Source organism: Chrysochloris asiatica, unplaced genomic scaffold, assembly GCF_000296735.1.
Source record: "Chrysochloris asiatica unplaced genomic scaffold, ChrAsi1.0 scaffold00066, whole genome shotgun sequence".
Taxonomy (NCBI): domain Eukaryota; kingdom Metazoa; phylum Chordata; class Mammalia; order Afrosoricida; family Chrysochloridae; genus Chrysochloris; species Chrysochloris asiatica.
In genome coordinates this window covers 6,346,660-6,355,153 of record NW_006408584.1, presented here as the reverse complement: position 1 = coordinate 6,355,153, position 8,494 = coordinate 6,346,660, and positions in this window count along the sequence as shown.

The window sequence follows — 8,494 nt, the reverse complement described above, 5'->3', positions numbered from 1 at the left end:
ATGTCCCGCCACGCCTTCCTTTGAGAGTATATATTCTCCTGCTACTCCCTTACCCAACGTCGTCCTCCACCACCGCTAAAAGAGCTGTAACCCTAGAAGAGCTGTAACAATAAAACTACTGTCAGAAGAATCCTGCTTGTCGCGTCCTTTATCGGCGAGGGCGCGCGACACCATGGGCTGCCAAAAGAACCAATAGATCTGTTTTGGAAGAAATACAGCCAGAGTGCTCCTTTGAGGCCAAGATGGCTAAACTTCATCTCTCATACTTTGGACATATTGTCAGGAGGGACCAGTTACTGGAGAAGGATACCATGCTTGGTAAGATGGAGGGTTGGAGAAAAAAAGGAAGACCCCCAACGAGATGGATTGGCCAGGTGGAAGCATTGCTGTTCACAAGTGTGGCAGCGGTAGTGAGGTTGGCCCAGGATGGACATTGTTTTGTTCTGCTGTGCATGGGGTCGCTATGAGTCGCTTCCGACTCGATGGCACCTGACAACAACAACAACAACAAGTATTGGTATTGGTAACTACTCCCAATTTATAGCCCCACTCAGGGGAGACACTTAAATACACCAGTGAAGAAATGAATTACTAACAAATGGGTGGTGTTGGCTGTGTGACACCTAGTTGGTTTCAGCACATAATCACTCTGCATAGGATTTCTGAGGCTGTGAATCTTTATAGGAACAGAAAGTCTAATTTTTCTTCCACAGAGCTGCTGGTATATTCGAACTGCTGACCTTGTGGTTAGCTCAGTTCGTAATCCACCACGCAAACGTGGAAACTTATTTTGTGTATGGGTGTGGGGATTGATTTTGACTTTGGTTCTTTGTTGAAGAAGCAAAAACTAGCTTAACTATTCCGTCTCCAGAATTTAGCTTCCTGGTATGCCACTGTAGGATCAGCACTGCACTATGAACCACAAGGTCGGCATTTCAAACCCACCAACTACCCCTCAGAAACACTATACAGGGTCACTATGTGTCAGGAACTGTCTCAAAGGCACTTAACAACAACAACAACAACTCCTAATGGTCATAATGAGTTTGCATTATCCTTTGATTATAGAGTCCATATTCCTGCACCTTTTATCCAAGCTTCCATAAAAGCCATTGTGTATGGACAAGCATACAAGTAAAATCTGCATGTACAACCACTGGACAAATGATTCCAGAGTGTTGGCTTTGATATATTAGATAGTACACTTGAAAACACAGGAAGATTATTATGTTACTAGGCGAACTTAATCCTGTGGGAGATGAAAATGACAGGGAATCAAAATTAAGTAGAGTGTCCTTATTCTACACCCATTTAAACTCATTGTTCTGAAATACAATGGTTTCAGAAGTCTTGCCTATATATTTACAAGTGAGAATGATCAAGGAGTAACATTATCATATAGCTGTGACAAGCTCCTGTATTTCCCTTTTTCCTTACTCATTTTTTCCCTCACTTCTTCTTTCCTAAGAATTCCACTTCTCCTAACCCAAAAAAACATTAGTATGAAAGTTATTTCTCTCTGGCATTTTCCTCTAGGGAACATGGTAAAGATAATACTCAATCATGACCTATTTCAATAACTTGAAATTCTCCCCACTATTTTTCTTTTATAATGTCTTTCACAAGTATAAATTTAATAAATCAGTAAATTATGTTGAAGAAAAGCAACCTAATAAGAGTTACATACCCAACACTTCCCAGAAAGATATTTTGCTGCTCTATTAATTTCAGTTTTTAAGTTTTACCAAATGAGCCTCCAGGAGAGCATTCCCTGGTAACAGCTAGTAATGCAAACACAACTAATTACAGTACTACTCCTTCAGCCAACCGGAATCATATTATGAATGAGCTCTCTGGTCAAGACAAAAGCAATATCTTTGAACACTATTTTACATTAAAACTTAAATGGCCACATTAGGAACTGTTATTTGACTGAAGAAGGTGACTATTTTCTTATTTTAAAATGAAACATTTCATCTATTACATTTGAAAGAAAATATAAAAAGAATAATAAAAAATATTTATTATTTCAATCTCCTTCCACCACTTGCACAGATATTCTAATTTCTTAAAAGTGGGAATTTTCATCTTTTCCCACACCTGATTTCTAGAAATAATGAGTAGGTGTACAGCTTCTGGAAGAATGCTTCTCTTATATACATTGCCAAAGAAATATGTAGAGCTAACCATGCCACACTTAAAAGAATCTCTATTGAACTTCGCATTTCTCCATCAATATCTAGGTTAAAAAATTAAAACTTTAAAAAATTAAGCTTCAGTACTCCAAAGTTTACAATCTTCGATATTTGGTATTATTAGTAACATTTTAAAATCTAATATAATCATTTAAAAAAATCTAATTCATTCTGCATAAGCATGCCTTTATTCTGCATAAGCATCTTCCTTATAAGGTGTTTATATTTTGAAAGATAAAATTTTAAACATTATGAACTGATTACTCAATATAGCAAACACAAGATAATAATCAACAACTGCATTTTTAAAATCTTAATAATATTGTATGTAAATATATATTGGTTGTTTATTATGCTGAATACTTAAATATTTCACAGAAGACTGTCAGAAATCTATGTAAGAGGCTATATCGTGATCTCTATATAATTTATAAGGTAACTGAGACTTAATACAGTTTGTTATTTAATTTGGAGCTAATGATAGAATTTATGTTACTGACAATCACCTCCACTCACTTCATTTGGGATCCACGAAACCTGGCATTTTTTCTCTTCTTTTTACAAAACTTATTCTTGCCATTTCAAAGTTCTAACACATTTTGACTCCTATCCCTGAAATGCTTTGACTGCAATCATAGACATGGCTGGTTAATCATTCAGGTGTTGATAAAGATAGATTAATACATACATACATACATACATACACACCTTCCCAGATCATTCATCTACAACACTTATGTATCCAACTAGAAAATTGTTAAAAGATACATAAAGATAATATGTTGTGGTTGTTGTTATGTGCCGTGGAGTCGGTTCCGACTCATAGCGCCCCTACACAGGGTTTCGAGGCTGTAAATCTTTACGGGAGCAGACAGCCTCATCTTTCTCCCGCGGAGCGGCTGGTAGTTTCGAACTGCTGACCTTGCGGCTCACAGCCCAATTCGTAGCCACTACGCTACCAGAGCTCCTTAAAGATAATATACATATGGTAAATAAGCAAATTACAAGTGCTACCCTTCACTTCTCATAAAATTTCCTCTTTGTGTTTTTACACCAAAGCTTTATCTCCTTTTTATAATACTTGAGTTTGCCCATTCTAACTCCAACATTTTTAGGTGTCCTTGGACTACTAGTTCTTACTTCTTCAAGAATTTCTTCCAATAATTATATATTTTTTTCTTGCCTCCTGAGTTTTATCTTTGTCATTAGGTGCTATAGAGTCCTTTCCAACTCATAGAGACATATCCAACAGAAAGAAATGCTACCTGATCAGGCACTATCTTCCCAATCATTGTTACATGTGAGCCCATTTTTGCAGTCACTGCTTCCATCAATCTCATTAAGTGTCTTTCTCTTTTTTGCTGACCCTCTTCTTTACCAAACATGATGTCCTTCACCAGGGATTTGTCCCTCCTGATAACATCTACAAAGTAAATGAGATGAAGTTTTGCCATCCTCACTCTAACAGGCATCCTGGGTGTATTTATTCAATATACAAATTTGTTTTCTATTCTTGTTGGTTCTCAGTCAACAGAACTCACTTTAGGATTTTTTGCAGCACAGGGTTGGCTTTGGCAAAATCCCATAGCTTCTGTTTATCCTGGAATGTTTTGATCACACTGTCATATTTGATTGATAGCTTTGCTTGGTAGAGGATTCTTGATTGGCATGTTTTTCTTTCAGGTTTTTACATATGTCTCCCCATTGCCTTCTTGCCTGCATGGTTTCTGCTGGGAGATCCAAACTTAATCTGACTTGCTTGCCTTTGTATGTAACACTTCTCTTTTCCCTAGCTTCTTTCAGTAGTCTCTCCTTATCCTTGATTTTGGAGACTTTGATTATTATATGTCTTCGTGATTTTCTTTTGGGGTCTATACTTCCTGAGATTCATTGAGCTTCTAGAATGCTTATCTTTTTGATTTTCAAGATGTTAGGGAAATTTTCTTCCAGTAGTCTTCAACTGTCTCCTCTGTGGAATTTTGTGATTCTTCATTTTCCAGAATGCCTATAATTAAGTTATTCCTCTTTGTGTTGTACAACATAAATTTTTTTACTTTCTTCAGATTTTTTTTATCCATTTTTCTGTTTGCACTTATGTCTTAGTATTATTGAGAGATTTGTCTTCCAGCTCACTAGTTCTGGCTTCCACCTCGTCAGTTCTACTCCTTTGCCCTTTCATTGTATTGTCTATTTCTTATATTCTATTATTAATCTTTGGACCTCTTTTTGCAGGTTTTGGATTGTTTCCAATGCTGTATCTATCTTGTTTGATTGTTCCTGAAGTGCTTTCCTGACTTCTTCCTTATTTTTCTGAACTCCTCTGTAAAATGTTTTGAGACATTTCATTATCATTTTCTAAATTCCTTCTGAGGCATTTCCAAAACCTGCCCTCTTTCCAATATGAAGTCTAGGTCTACCTCCAGATCATTTGTCTCAGTCACAATTATCTTGTTTCTGGACATGTCCAGAGATGGTCACCTGTTTCTTGGGCATATTCAGTAGTTAGCTATGACCTTAATACTTAGATGAGTGTATGTTTTGGTATTTTATTATGCTTTCTGATTGCTTCTAGGTAGATGTGACCAGGAGATGGGCTTCCCTTTTCACTCTTCTTATTACTCAACTCAGAGTAACTGTCGCAGATGTTGGCTGCCTGTGTATGGCAGCTGATATTAGTTCTTGTCTGGATGGTGGGATTTTATAGGGTGTGATTGTTGTTGTTGTTCTTGTTAAGTGCCTTCAAGTTGATTCTGACCCATAGAAACCCTGTACACAGGGTTTCCAAGGAGCAAGCGACTAGTGAGCTTGAACTTGCAGTTCAAACAACTTTGCAGTCTGACTCATTAGCCCACAATGTCACACCAGGACTCCAGGGTGTGATTGTAAGTTGATTATATGACCATTACTGCTGCCTCTTCTTGGGTAATGTAGGGAGAGAAAGAGCCTCATAAAGGTAAAGAGGAGACCAAAAGACAAAACAGAACAGAAAAAAAACAACAACCCTAAAAATAGGTTGGATACTGCAGTCTATAATCACAGAAAAGAGAAAAAAAACCAAAAAACTCTGTAGCCAAATATGAGCATGACTTTAATGTCCCTCTCTAACTTTCTTGCCTTCAAGGTCACCTGAGAAATTTCAATATGCTACTGTTGGTCCTTATGACATAAGTCAGGATTTAATTTTTGGTCTGTTTCCTTTATACTCTGTGTCTCTTCTCCTCCACAGCCCTGTTCAGGCATTTTTTCCTAGTGATAAATAGTTCAGAGCCAGCTGTGGCCTTTTTGTACTGCATTTTGGTTTTAAGTGGAAACTGTTCTTTTAAATTTGTGTACATGTGTAGTAGAGCTCTCTGGGCGTGCGGGTAGGTGTCCACCAACTTAGGCACCCCTGTAGTCACCAGAATGGAGGTACACAGACAGCAAAAGATAAATGCACAGATACAAGAAGAAGAAGAAGAAGAAGAAGAAGAAGAAGAAGACAGAATGTCTACATCTTTATCTCCAAGGTTCAGTCAGGCATCAGGCATCCATGGTGCCTCTGATCTTTCCGACTCTCCATCTCACCCAAGATGGCCACTCTGAGAGCCACTAAGGCCAGAGGATCCAAAAGGAATAAATTTCTTGCTTCCACTACAAATCCCACTGGCTGTGTGACTTTAAAATTTCTAAATATTCCTTTATATGTGGTTCAAAGTTCTGGGACCATGCTCTGAACCTCCTCTGTCCAGTATTCTGTGTTATTCCTGACAGAAGTCCTCATTGCACTTTTCCCTGATCTGTCATTAGAGAGCCCCCATCTCTCCTAATTTGATATCAATATAAAAATTAGGTTTATATTGATTTTAATGTATTTATAATGAGAAAAGTAAAAACTAAACACTCCTATCACTCTTAAACAGGAAGGTATCAATAGAGAACTAATGAGGATCATCCAGATGTCCATTTCCACTCATGAGTTTTAAGAAGCCTACCCTCAAATGTCAGTGGATGACAAGTGAAACCTGTATTTTTATACTACTTGGCAATGATAAGAAGCTGTCCTACCTTGCTTTGCTAGAGTGATATCAAAGGGATATTGCTAAAACAGAAGGCTTAAATAAAACCCAGAGTTCACAATATAATGCCTCAATTGTCTATGTCTCAATAAGAAAATACTCATCATACCAAAAATGAGGAAGATATCAAATTAGATAAGAAAACATAGTCAGCTAATGTCAACACTAAGATCATAAAATATTTAGAATTTTATGATAGAGAATTTTTAAGCATACATTAAACAAATATTTCAATAAGCAATTGAAAACAAACATGAAGCAAAGGAAACAAGAAAGTTGAACAAATAAATAGCAAAGATTAGCAAATAATTAGAAAATGTATGAAATAATTAAACATACATTTTAGAAGTAAAATTTATAATAACCCAAAGTGTATTACTCAAAAATTCAAACAAAATTAGAATGAGGGGGACAAAGAAGGTATCAGTGAATTTAAAATTAAACAAAAACTGCACAATAGACAAACAGAGAGGAAATAGCTTAAAAACAAATTTAAAGAACATAAGAAACAAATATAAATTTAAAAATAAATAAACATAAGAAATAAAAGATGTGATATTTGTGTTGTTGGAGTTCCAGAAACAGAAAATAAATATGGCAAGGCTTTTAAAACAATATTTTTAAAAGGCTGGAAACATCTGAAATGTGATACACTACATTAATTTAATGACAAAAAATTATCAGGGGTAGGGAATAAAATGCCAGAAAATCAACACTTCAGAATTTATCATGTATAACTTTATGAAAAAGAAAAAGAAAGAAGCCACAAATAATCTTACTTGTAAGGAAGGATCAGCAAGACACTGGTCCCTATAAGGTGGAGTTTCATGACATCCTAAATATCCAGCTTTCCTAAAGTGTTATACCACTCCAATTCTTGATATTAATCCTTACTTCTTCCCATAGTAGTCTCTCCATGGTCCAGGGTTCCACAACGTGCGGCAACATCTCATAACACTCAAGGTCCATCAGTGAAATTACTCCCATGGTTGGTTAGCCTGGCAAGTCTAAAATCTGCAGTTCAGACATTCATCTGAAGGATTCTTCTCAGTTATGATGGCTTAGGCTGTTGGGTCACATGACAAATCAGGTCAGGCCACTGGCTCAAGTCCCAAGAACTAGAAGTCCAATGGAGGCAAGCTTGGTTAGTCAAGCAAAAATATGCACAACCCACTGTCTGACCAAGACGGCTCATTTTATGCACTGCACAATGGCAAAACTGATCAAGTCTCTTGCTAGATTTCCAAGTTTTTACAATAACAGTTGACCTTGTTAACAATCACTCACAAGTGTATCATAAAATCCTATCAATATCTTCTCCCACATTCTCTTACTTATCAAGAAAAAGTCATTTGGTGAGAGTTACAAAAACATGGCTAGAAGAGCCATATTAAATAAGTAACCATACTGCAAATCTTGACATCAGTGAAGCAGAATTGATAGTACAGGAAGTTGAGAAAACAAGGTGAAAGGCATTGGATATCTTATCAGAAATGATGGAAGCAAGAAACAAGCATCATAACATTTTTCAAATTGTGAATAAAAAAGAGCATTCAACCCAGATTTTATATTCAGCAAAAACATATTCCAGGAGTAAATGGGAAATCAGTACATTTTTCAGGAAAAGGTAAAATATTTTTTGCAAGCAGAACTACCATTAAAAAAATGGCTAAAGATGTACTTTAAAGAGATAAAAAAAATGATAACAAAAGAATCCTTAGAACCTCCAGAAGGTTTCTGCACTTCACGCAACTGATAAAATGATTACACAAATAGATATTGATGTAATGTATGTATAATACTTTCAGCCACACAAAAAAGCTATATAAAGCAATGTACTCAAGAAAAGCTTAAAATAGTTCTCTACCATAAAGGGAAGTGAAGTCTTGATACATTCTGGGATAGGGATGAACCTGGAAAGCATTATGCTGATTAAAATATATCAGTTGCAAAATGACATATGTCTGATCTCACAAATATAAAATACCCACAACAGGAAAATGTATAAAGATCAGAGTTTAATCATTGTTACCAGAAGTAGAAGAGAGGAAAAGAGAGACATAATTGTCTAAGAAGCAGAGGGATTCTGCTTATCATGATGAAAAATTTGGCAATGAATATTAGTAATGATTACACAACATGATTATTATAACTGATTTCACTGAGTTATATATGACAAAAATTTTGAATTTAAAGCAATTATTTTTTTTATTGAAAACCTTGGAAGGATAAAAATGGAATCAC